We start from the raw sequence: 13,695 nt of genomic DNA on the forward strand, positions 1-13,695 counted from the left end.
AACTTCACACCCTTTTCTCACATATTTCTGAGCTACTATCGAAGAAATCACTGCTGGTAAACCATACAAATCACTAGATTCAATCCGAATAACTTCATCATTCTGACTCCGTAGATCAATGGTCTTTCTTTTACAGTTCACAACAGCATCATGTACCATTAACTAGTCCATACCCAGAATTATGTCGAACTCATCAAATGGCAACAACATCAAATCAACCGAAAAACACAGATCTCGAACCATAAAGGGAAAATTCTTACACACTTTATCGACCATAACACACCAATCCAAGGGGTTTGACACTCTAATCACAAACTCAGTAGACTCAACAGGCAGAGTCTTGTTGAATATTAATGTCTCACATACATAAGAATGAGTAGAACCAGGACCAATCAATGCAATTACATTAGTATCATAAAGAGTAAATGTACCAGTAATAACATTTGGGGATGAAGCCTCCTCTCGTGCACGTATAGCATAGGCTCTGGTAGGTGCACGAGCCTCTGATCTGACTGCCGTCTCTTTAGTCCCTCTTTGACTATCACTCGTATTACCAGCATTTCTGGGTGTTCTACTTCGAGCTGCGGTGTTGCCCAATCTCGTATTCTGCATTGGATTTTCCTCAGCTAACATTGGGCAGTCTCGAATATAATAATTTATCGATCTATATTTAAAACAAGTCTGATCAAGCAACCTGCAACTGCCAGGATGTCATTTACCACAGTGCTTACACTCAGGTTGATTTGATCTGACATTACCCACACTCGCTACTGAGGTAGCTCTCGAGCTCACTGGTGGTCTATTTTGATCTCATCTGGAGTAACCTGAAGTGGCTTTACAACGACTAATATCATCTCGGAACTTCTTTGATTCCTATTGGAATGACTTACCGGATGTTCTTTTGCGTGCATCTCTAGCTTCAAAGTCAGCTTTTCTTTTCTTTTCTTTTCTTTTTTCAGAGCTCTTCAGCTTTGCAGGCTTGTTCAACAAGTACCACAAACTCTTTTATCTCAAGTATGCTAACTAACAGTTTAATATCTTCATTCAGCCCATCTTCAAATCTTTTACACATTATGGCTTCAGTGGAAACACACTCTCGGCATACCGACTGAGTCTCACGAATTTTTGCTCAAACTCTATCACTGTCATCTGACCCTGTTTCAGCTCTAGAAATTCTTTATGCTTTTGATCAATAAATCTTTGACTGATATATTTCTTACGAAACTCAGTTTGAAAGAATTCCCAGGTCACCTGCTCTCTCAGAACTACTGATACTAGGGTATTCCACCAGTGGTATGCTGTGTCTCGGATTAAGGATATAGCACATTTTAAACATTCATCTAGAGTACAGGATAACTCATCAAACATACGGATGGTGTTATCAAGCCAAAACTCAGCCCACTCAGCGTTATCATCATTAGTGGCTTTAAACTCTTTAGCTCCATGTTTTCTGATTTTATCAACAGGTGGTCTACTCAATCACAACGGATCACTTACTTGAGGTACAACAGGCACGAAAGATGGATTAATCGGGGGTGGAGGTTGTTGTATAGCCAGATTAGTCCGAATATATTGAGTGAACCAGTCATTCATCATTTGATAAAAGGCTTGTTTAGCCTCACTTTCTGGGTTACTCAAAGTCGGTCGAGAATCAGCCTGCGCTGTCCCTTGTGCGGGAGCTGGCGCTACACTCTCGACATCATCAGCTACTATATGAAAACTCATTTCAAATGTCAGAAGTTATCATACTATCACAGTATATAATTATGACATGTATAGCTAAACTCACACACGCTACGTAGTCCTAGAACTAACTAAACCGTAGCTCTGATACCAATAAAATATAACACCCCTAACCAATATTCATTGTCGAATTAGAGTTACGAGGTATTACCTGACAAAACTCAGTCAGCATGTTCACATATATAAATTGTTATTCATGTATCAAATTATTCACATTAATTTAAAATCGAAAGAATTCACCTATTCATTCGTATATACTAAATTCACACATAAGGAAACACTTAACCAAATATAGTCAATTATATTTTATTAATTATAATACATAAACAAACCATGCTATAAAGTTTCAATCATATCAATATTAATATCATTTTTTCTAATCATATATTTGAACCACCTGTTATGTAACAAAACCTATTTGCATGCATTTTACAATTAAAATATTTGAAATATAAAAGCATCAAATACTTGATATTCGAATACCTATTTTTTTTTAAATAAACATGTTTCCTTATTTCTTATGCCAACCATATATATTTCACAACAATTATTTATCTCACAAATTACTGAAGTAAATTCATTATTAATAATCTACCGAATATACACATTCAACCACTTATTAAAATTATTCATTAAAAATGTTATCAAAACATAAACCATTATATTTACCTCATAAACGTGTAACATAGTTCCCAAATCAATTTAAATATCAAGGCCGAATACATACCAACCTAAACACTATTTTTAATCCAACTCACAAGTCAAATTATATGAAAAAAATATAAGTCATTAGTAAACCATACCAAACAGGCAAACATAACTGATTTCAAGTAAGGGAATTAAGCCATTTTCGCATGACTTATATTATACATAACTAAAGCTAACACTTCAAACATATATATCCCAGCCTATACATGCCATAATTTAAGTTTAGCTAATAAGGTACCAAAAACAGTAGATAGAGTGATGAGCTTGGCTGACAGTCCCCGAGCTTGTAGCTTAACTCTAAAATCTATAAAACAGAGTAACATAAAACACAGAATAAGCTATCAAAGCTTAGTAAGCTATAAGCAAATAAACAGTTCAATAAAACATTCAACCTATCTTATTAACCCAAATTATGTTATCAAGACCAAAGCTTATCTTTAAACCTATAAATAAGATACAATGGTACACTTCCATATACCGTTACATTTTACCATGGCCGAATACTTACATAAGCCATTTTATTATCATTAATCAACATTTTTTATCCCAAAATGTCACTAAATGATCAAGCCTGCTTACCATTAAAACAAGTTCAATAATTACAATTTGACATTATGTACTCATAATTCTCATTTGGCCGAATACTCATATAGGTGCTTATCATGTTCGTAGACAACTCCCAAAGGCAAATAGTCATAGTAAAATTTAATACATTCTCACCCAAATACAAAATTTTGAATATCAAAATAATATTTTATATTCATGCATTAACATATATAACCGAAAATACCTCATCATGTTTACATATATAAATAAGTTATTCATGATATACTAACAATTCATTTAGCAAGTCAGATACACATAGCATACATAGTTTCTACTTTATTTGCACCATACAAGTTTTATAACATAAAGTCATAGTGTTTACGTAACTTACCTCAAGTAAGTAACATACTAATTTATTCCTGGCGCATAGCTCAATTATCACATTCGAGCTCTATTTACCTTTGCCCAATGAACCATTCGGAATTGGATAAGACACTCAGATAATCACATAAGTCGTACAATGCCAACATCCCAGACGTGGTCTTGCATGTAACTACATATCGATGCCACTGTCCCAGACAGGGTCTTACTCGTAAACCCATATTGGAATCACATATCGATGTCATGGTCTTACTCGTAAAGACATAGCAGAACCCTATGTCATGACATATGCATCCTAAGTATTCCTAAGGTTTATACGGGGCTTCCAGACTTCGTAACTCGATCGGAACAATTTCAGAAACATATTAATTAAGATAAATCACATTCGGCTATAGCTTAAATAAATCATAAATTTCATTTCAGCATGTATAATTTGTGTTTATTTAAAACTAAATACGTCTATTTACTTATAAACTTACCTCAGACGATACAAAACGGAATCGGGCAACTAGTCGACAACTTTCGTTTTTTCCCGATCCAAATCCGATTTCTTTGGTTCTTGATCTAAACATATTCAAATTAATCTCATTAAAACATATTTTCATTCAAATTATTCCAAAAACACATAAATGGGAAAATTACCATTTTATCCCTAACATTTATAATTTTTACAATTTAGTCCTTATTACACAAAACACAAAATACAAAAAATTTCAAAGTACGCATGTTAGGCCGAATGGTACCCATACCTATACAAGCCTATATATTTCATAAATTTCACATTTTAGTCCTTCAAATTATTATTTTTGCAATTAAGTCTTAATTACTCAAATCATCAAAAACTCCAATACAAAATATGTTGTTCTAAAACATATCTTTCATTTTTCATCATCAAACAACAAAAATCACAAGCTATCAAAAATGGCACAACTCAAAATATTTATCAAAATAAAAAATTCAAGCATGGGTTTTGTAGTTCTCGAAGCAACGATCTCAAAAACATAGAAATTATCAAAAATCGAGCTAGTTTCATACCTTGATTGAGCTCCAAAACCACCCGAACCCTGGCTTCCTTTCTTTTCTTTTTCTTTTGTTTATATTTGGCAAGGTGATGAAATAAGAAAAGATTGTTTTAGTTATCTTATAATATAACATATATACTAATATTTTATTATTATATGTTTTACATTTTTTTAACCTTATTTTAATATTATTCATACTCTACTAACAATGACCGAATGTGTCCATCTAAAATTCAAGGGTATAATTACATCATAAATACCCCACATTAAAAGAACAAAGCAATTAGACACTTCATAAATTAGTATACAAATTTTGCACTTTACGTGATTAAGTCCTTTTATTAAATCGGACACTCAAATGACAAAATTAAATCATGAAAATTTCACAGATATAAATTCACACATAATAAACACAATGAATAATTTTTAAATATTTTTTTGACTCTGATTCGTGGTCCTGAAACCACCGTTCCGATTAGGGTCTAAATTAGGCTGTTACAAGTCATGCATGACTAGTTATCCTTAAAAGGAGATCCCATCTAGTGAACCCACATGATCCTTAAAAGGAATCGACTCAAAACTTTATCATGCTATTACTTAGTGACCATCGATGGAGGCCGTAAGTCTTTTTTAAGGACCTTCTCCCACTTAATATTTTAAAAAACATGCAAAGTTTTTATCCTAGATTTCAAGAATAATCATACAGGAGTCCTAGTGGCATTTTTACCTAATCTATATGACATACTTCCAAGATATGCATGGCATGATAGTGTAATAATATTCACATCCATTCATTTACAAAAATCAATCATAGAAACAAACAAATTTGATTCTTCATAATTTTTCTTTCAAGGGAAAAACCAAAGAAGTGATGTGAACCGTACTAAGTACAGTCCCAAGAAAGAGAGGTGATTCTTATTTGATAGCTTAAAAACCAAGACTTCCCTTCCCAAAGTCAATCCTAGACATTCACCTTCTTATTACCATACTTCTCACAATAATCGAATAACCTAAAGAAGTGAATGAAATAATATAACACATTTATTTTTGCATTATACACTTCTTATCTTTAATCGATCAACTGTGGGTAATCTCATACATATATATCACAATTATAAATACCATAATATAAAGATTATAAACAATTATAAATATATATATAAATATATGAGTAATTAAAATAAAATTATCAGTCAATGTTTCCATTGTTCTATTTCTAGAAAATAAATGATGAACAAAATTGCATAATTTTCCACCACAAGGCATTCCTTGGGTCTTCAACCACCATTTCTTCATCTTCTCCTCGTCCTGGACTCCTTTTGAAAAAGTTAATATAAGTCTTATATCCGTTTTCGGCTCATAAGAATTTTATGATTTTTTTTAAAACAAATGTGGAGATGATAGTCCACAGTCTATTTCCTAAGAACCACAACCTTAGAAAAAATAAAAATATTATAACAATTATATAATATTGCATCCATTATCACATATAACTCAAAACATGCATAAGAACTTAAAAATGTCACTTTCTATGTAATCAATCATTCAAGAAGAGAAATCTATTTTGATTACTATTTTATACTTATAGATAGAGCAAAACCTAACTTTGATACCATTTGTTGGAAGATTGGGTTTGGAAAACACAACAGAAAATAGGTTTAAAGGAAAACCAGAGTTTTAGATTTTTTTTCCTAAACAAGAACTTGGTTGTGTTATCTAAAGTAGTAAACACTTAATTAAAATCATACCTTTTGATTCGTCTAGGATGAATTCTTTGACCAAGTGGTCTTTTTCGCTATCCTCAAGCTCACTTTTGTTGAGTGTGGGTTTGCTTCGAATTAGAAAATTTTTCACAAAATTAACAGTGAGGCAATTTCGTAATTTTTCTGAACTTCTGGGGCCAAGTTATAAATAATAAAGAAATATCTCTAGAAATTTTCTAGAATAATTTTTTTAGAGATTTTTCTCTCTACAACTTTTCTTGAATTCAAGTTTGTGAGAATAATAACCCATGCTCTCTTTATATAGGGATAGTTTAGAGAGAGTTTAACTAATATTGAAATTACTTATATTAATATTAAATTAATAAAACATTATCAAGATAAATATCAAATCAAATTTAATATCTCACAATAATATTAAATTTATAAAATAATACAAATATAAATATTAAATTAAATTAACCATTAAATTTATTAAAATAATATTATTTTTGGAAAATTTAATTTGAAATCAAGTTACCTAATAGAGTCCCATTAGGAGTATAATTCTTCCACTGCTCTACCACTGAAGAACTATCATCGCCAACCATTTGTTGGCCATCAGTCACCGTGCCCGGTGGTTCCATCACTGATGCAACTTCTTTCGGCACCCCGAACCGTCGTTGTTTTTCCCAATGGGCTTGGCCAGCTCGACGCCTCCTCGTAAGGCCATTAATGTCATGGCTGGGGTGGGCCTGGCTGTTCGAATGGTTAGCTCTATGCCTAGCCTTCCTTTTTCCTGATTGGTAGGTACCTGCACAGGCTGGTCATTAACACAACCAGCCACACAGGGTAGAGCATCCCTCAACTATGTGTTCAAACGCTTGGCCTGATGTTGTTGATGGGGTAGGCCAAGACCCCTTACAGGCTATTCGAACAACTTGCTGCCATAGTGACTGCCTCCAAATGTATCAACGTCCAGAGTATAAATCCTACACAAAATATATTAAGAAGCGGTATTTGCAAGTATATGGGCCAGCTTATAATATAGTTACAACGAAATAGATGAGTACTCCGAGGATTGTACCCAACGGATAGGAGCATTAAATTAATTCTAACCTAAGCATAAATAGATCTAATTAGTATTTTAAATGAATTATATTACGATAAAAAAAAGAAAGGTTTTTATGATTCCTAATAATAATAAATATAATAAGAAAAGAAATAAAGAAATAATGAGAAATCCAATAGTTAATTTATCAAATCGCAGCATAGGTGATTAGCTTCATTCGTTAATCATAGTCAACTATCGTTTCAAGTTTTATTTTTCAATCAACTAGTCAATATCCCAGCAAGATCTTCCGATCTTCTACTAGAATAACAAGTCGAAAATAACTACTTATCTCTCGACCTTATAATCCAGACCAGTTCAGGATTAAGGTGTTCACGAATAGGCCATACCAATTTTCGGTTAATTCCCACCTTAATGACTTCCTAAGGTTGTCAGACCTAGGGTTTAAGTTCTTCCTTTTCTGAATAGCTAATCCGCTAAAGAGAATCCTACAAAATAGATAATTAATCATACCTCCACTCGTTAATCCCCCACAAGAGGATTAATTCCTCATGGATCTCAAAAATAATATAAACTTGATAAAAAGAATAGAAATTAACAATAATTCAAGAATATAAGCTATAGAAGAAGCCTGATTTTTATTAGAATAGAATGTTGAATCCTCACCATGTTTCACAAATCTGATTTCTTTTACAACACAAAGAGCGAAAATTGAAATAAACGTAAAGCCTAATAAAAGAGAAAAACTAAAGGCTAAAACTAGGAAAAAAATTATACAATGTGAAAACTGTCCATAACATTTGTTAAATGAGCCTATTTATAGAATTAGAGTGGCCATCGTCCTTAATCCTAGGTCAGCTATCGTTCTCGTGTTTAATGTTTCATTTTGTGGACCAAAACACCCTTGACTCGTAATTATTTCTCACAAAAGGCAATGTTGCGGCACACCAGGTCCTGTGTCGCGACATCTAAGGCAGTATGCTCATCATCTAGGAATCTTCAGGGGTGTGTCGCGATATCCTCAGGCTGTGACGTAACACCGAAGGCAGTCTTGAAATTCTTCTATTCTATTCTCTATGTTGTGACATCCAGCTCTTTTTGTTGCAACACAATGACTAGTATGAAGTTAGCATGCCTTCTAATGGTCTCCTACATGCTTACGATAACATAATTAAAACTTAATCGAAATGCTTGTGTTCAAACTCCTAAAGTACGAAAACTAGTTTAATCTACCACACCAAATTATGACAGATCACATGGCAGGGGCACTATTGGCTAGGCATTTGCATGCCTAGCTGTACAACAGTCGATTCGATTATTGTCAGTTCAGTTTGGACCAGTGATGACCTAACCAGTTCGGTCCAACCAATGATTGAACCACTAGTTCTGTAACAACACATTTTTCAATTGTGTCAGAAATAGTGGTTTCAGGACCACGATTCCAATGAGTGAGTTTGCAAATAATATTTATTAATATTTACGAGTTGATTGTAGTGTTTGAATAAATCTTGATTTTATAAATTTTGTTAATTGGGCAAATAATAATGACCAAGTGTGGTTTTAGAAAATGAGGTATCGGGACCTCATTTCTATAAACCAAATACGTAAATATTTTTATTAAATATTTACACATTTATTATATAGGTGTATTGAAATTTGGTCTAGAAATTTTAACATGTTGATAGTTAATTTAGTAAAAAGGACTAAATCGTAAAATTTGTAAAATTTAATTGCTATTAATTTATAAGGACTAAATGGGTTTAAATAAATTTTTGGATACATTAATTAGAAAATATGCCATATTTATTGATGTTGGACGGTTTATAAGTGATTTATGTATAAAATAATATGTTATATTATAATTTAATAATGTTAAAATGTAATAAAACAAAAATAAGGTAAGTGGCCATTTTATTTTTCACTTTCTTCAACCTTTCTTCACCGAAAAACCATTGCTGAAGAGCACCAAAGCTTCAATCAAATTTAATTCAATTGCATGGTATGTGTTTTTAACCCATTTTTTAGTAATTTTTATGTTTTTGATATCGTTATAGCTTAATTTAGTTAACTTAGGGGCTAATTCATAAAACTATTAAATTTTTTGAATTATGCCATTGATTAATTTATGATGCTTTTAAAGTTTGATGGTAGATTATTAATCTTGATAGTTGAATAGGATTATTTTGTAAAGCGATTTTAGTTAATTTTAAAGTTTAAGGACTTAATTGCTAAAATAGTAAAGTTACATCAATTTTTTGTAAAAAATATGATTAATGTGGCTGCAAGGGGATTATAGAAAATTAGGCTGGTCTTGTTTAGGTTAAATTGTGATTGAATTGAAAGTTTCAGGTTTAGGAACTAAATTGAATAAAATGTAAAAGTTTAGGGTAAAAGTGTAAAATGTTGATTAAGGGTCAAATATTCGAATTTAAGTATTTTAAGTAATTGAATTGGATAATTGAATTAAATTATTATATTTAGATTAAGAAACGGATCAATCAATTGATAATTGCGAGAAAGGAAAAGTCGTCAAGTAGTCGTCGTCGAGGTGTCGGAATTACTAAGTTTTGGTAACTTTGTAAATTGATTAAATTAATTAGTTATTGTATTTTTGATTTAATAATTATTTATGTATGTTGTGGTTGAGTTTGTTTACCTAATGAATGGTAATTGATGAAATTGATTAAGTTGCATTGTTAATAAAGATAAAGGTTATGACTGAAAATGGAAAATCACATGGATGAGTTCTTAGATGAAGTATTGTGTATATATATAATTAAATGTTATGGATATGAAACATGACCCATATGAACCTCGTGAATGCTTAGGATACAAATGACATGTTATTAGGATTATATATCATTTTGGGTGCTGGTCTTGGATGTCTTACCGATGGCTGAGGTCTTGCATTTGTTGTGAATTCTCCACAACTTGTGTGAGCAACATCGTGTAGCCTAACATCCCAACCCAAATCTCATGTGAGTAGACCCATTTCATAGCTTGTGTGAGCATTTATAGTTACAACTTGTGTGAGCATCGTTCCAGCGTATCCGATGTTATTTCATTTTGTTCATCGGGTGAAGAATAGATATATAAAATGGTTATATGAATTGATTATATGGAAATAGATAAATGAAATAGTTATATGAATCGATTATATGAAAAATAAATATATGAAATGGTTATATGAATCGATTATATGAAAAATACATATATGAAATGGTTATATGAATCGATTATATGGAAATAGATAAATGAAATTGTTATATGAATCAATTATATGGAAATAGATAAATGAAATGGTTATATGAACCGGTTATATGGAAGTAGATACATAAAATGGTTATACGAATCGTTTATATGGAAATAAATAAATGAAATGGTTATATGAATCAGTTATATGGAAGTAGATATATGAAATGAATATGAATCAGTTATATGAAAATAGATAAATGAAATGGTTATATGAATCGATTATATGAAAGTAGATATATGAAATGGTTATATGAATCGGTTATATGGAAGTAGATATATGAAATGGTTATATGAATCGGTTATATGGAAATAGATATATGAAATGGTTGTATGAATCAATTATATGGAAATAGATATATGAAATGGTTATATGAATCAGTTATATAGAAATAGATATATGAAATGAAACATTGGATATAGATATTTGAAATAAAACGTGAGTTGTTAAATGAATAGGTGATGGTTGAACTAGTTTTAAATGTGCTTACTTGTAATGATTATAACATGATAAATTTATATGTTTCGTATATGTGAACTCACTAACTTTGTGAGATTTGTGGTGTGTATAGGAGATAAATGAACTCATGAGCTTGTTTATAAAATTAATTGCGAAATGTTTTAGTTCCAATAGTTACAATAAGTCAAAGTTTAAGTTTAATATAGAATTTCAAAGATTTACGTAAGCTTACTCTATTTGGCTTTTCTTCTTTGTAGATCGTCGGATACAAGTTGACAATTGGATTGCTTTTGGAGATCACACTATCCGTAAACTTTTTCGGTAGTTATACATTTATTTTTGCCGGTTATAAGTGGCATGTAAATAGGGTTTTGGTATATGCATGTTGTTGATCATTTGGTCATGTTTTGTGCCATTTGAATTATGAATTATGTGTATTGATGTAAATCTTTAATGGTATTTTGTTTGGTTTGGTAATTGATGGCATATGTGTGCTTGAAATTTAATGCACTGTAGGTTTGTTGAATTGTTACATACATGATAGGTTAATTGGTGAAATTCAATTGGTGATAAATTGTCATTAGAATGCTTGGTATAAATGGTTGATTATAGCATATGTCAGTTCGAAATTATTGGATGATTGAATAAGGTTAATATGTTGATTATGTCTTGTTTTGGAAGGTTGTTGTTTATGAGTGCATATTTTTTAGGCACATAGGTTGAACGTGAATTGGCGTGTTTTGGTACACTTTGAATAGGTTAATGTGATGGTAAATTTATGGCTTGATGTTTAAGAAATTATAGGTGGACTGGCTTGTGTTTGAAGGTATTTTTGTGCACACGCGGCTATGACACGATCAGCCACACAGTCGTGTGTCCCACACCACTGCATGACACGGCCATGTAGCCTATTGATTTTTTATGCAGGTTTGTTCACACAGCCTCAGAGAGTTACATGGCCTGGCCATACGATCATGTGACCCTGTTTTTAGTTTTTACCATATTTTTTTGTTTTGTTCCAGATTAGTCCATACTTGTTTCTAGATTGATTTTAGGGTTTCGTAGGCTCAATTTAAGTTTAATTTTCAAATGTATGCTATGAATGATGATTGTTTATTAATTTATGATTAAATTAATCTTTGAATTGTGTCACTATATTATTGGTCTTGTTAACTGTCGTAATATCCCGTAACCTTAATCCAACAGCAGAGATGGGTTAGGGGTGTTACAGGTACAGTTTCATACACCAACCCGATTTAACCAGTTTTGGGTCTCAGTTTCTGTTTTTGGTTCTTGGGTCCAATTTTCAATCTCAGGTTTAATTTTTAAGTTCAATTACTCATTGAGCCAATTGTCTGATTTAAAAATTAATTTCCAAAAATATCATATTTATTTTAATTAATTTTTTAAATTTAATTTTATTTGATAAAAATTAAATTTCCCAAAAATCACTGAGATTTTCAAAATTAATTTTTAAAGGAAATTCTTTAATCGAATTCTCTAATTGAACAAAATCTCATGATTGCCTAATTTAATTCCACATCAAGAAATTAGCTTAATTAAATTATTTCTAAAGTCGTAGAATTTTCTTTTGATTCAAATGTAGTTTGATCAAGCTTTTATTGAGCTAGCGGAGGGACCAATTGGACATATTTTCGCATGTGAATATGTAATGCGAATGTGCAAGTATACATGCCGAATCAAGTAATAAAGTGATAAGTGAGATCATCTCCACAAGGATCGGAATAGATTAAAATGGTTATCACTATGAACTATACTAATTAAGCTATAGTAAAATGAACAGAATAACAATTTGATGAGGAGTATTAATGTATGAAATATTAAGATCAAATACTGAAAAATTGTTGTGAAAAATCTACAAGACAAAGTTTGGAGGATTTATGCTGTTGAAAGGGAAGGTTGGAATTACTCAGATTATATCTTTATAACATAATAATGCCATGACAAACCTTAACCAAATTACTGTTCAGAGTATAACTACTGCAATCTACTTCTTTCAAGAGCTAGACTTTAAGCTACCATTCCAAGACTTTGTATGTCTACAAGTCTCAAGAATGATACCTAAAACTATCCTCTCTTTCTTTGTACACAATGTAACTCTATGTCTAGTGTAACACCTTTAACCTATATCCGTCGCCAAATTAGGGTCACAGAGTATTACTGTACAATCGAAACATTTAAACTTAATTTCATTCAATGTTATGAACATAACATACATACATACATCGTCCCTATATTGAGCCCTCGAGGCCCAAGAAACACCTTAGAAACAATTTGGGACTAAATTGAAATCATTTTGAAATTCTAAGAAAAATTTACAAATATTTGAATACAAGGGTCACACAACCGTGTAGCCAGGTCGTATGCCTCACACGACTGAGACAAACCCGTGAAACATTCAAACTAGGGACACATAATCATGTCCTCACCCGTGTAACTCTCTGAGTAGGGTCACACGGCCATGTCACATGCCCTTGTGCCAGATTGTGTAACACTTGAAATTGCCCCACAAGCCCGTGCGCCAGGCCGTGTAACTCACTGACTTGCACCCAAAGAACTCATCAGATGAGACACGGCTGTGTTGTCATGCCGTGTGTCTCACACAGCTGAGTTACATGCACGTATCTCAGGCCGTGTGGATCCAAAATGAATCTTAAACAACAAGTTTACCATTTCAAGCTTACTTGGACTCCAAGTAACCCATTTACCAACCAAAATACCCATTCAAAGTGACATTAAACAAGCAAAAAACATGCCAAATCAACCATCCTAAGTGTCTAACCAATATAT

The sequence above is a fragment of the Gossypium hirsutum genome, chromosome A10, assembly GCF_007990345.1.
Source record: "Gossypium hirsutum isolate 1008001.06 chromosome A10, Gossypium_hirsutum_v2.1, whole genome shotgun sequence".
NCBI classification, from domain to species: Eukaryota; Viridiplantae; Streptophyta; class Magnoliopsida; order Malvales; family Malvaceae; genus Gossypium; species Gossypium hirsutum.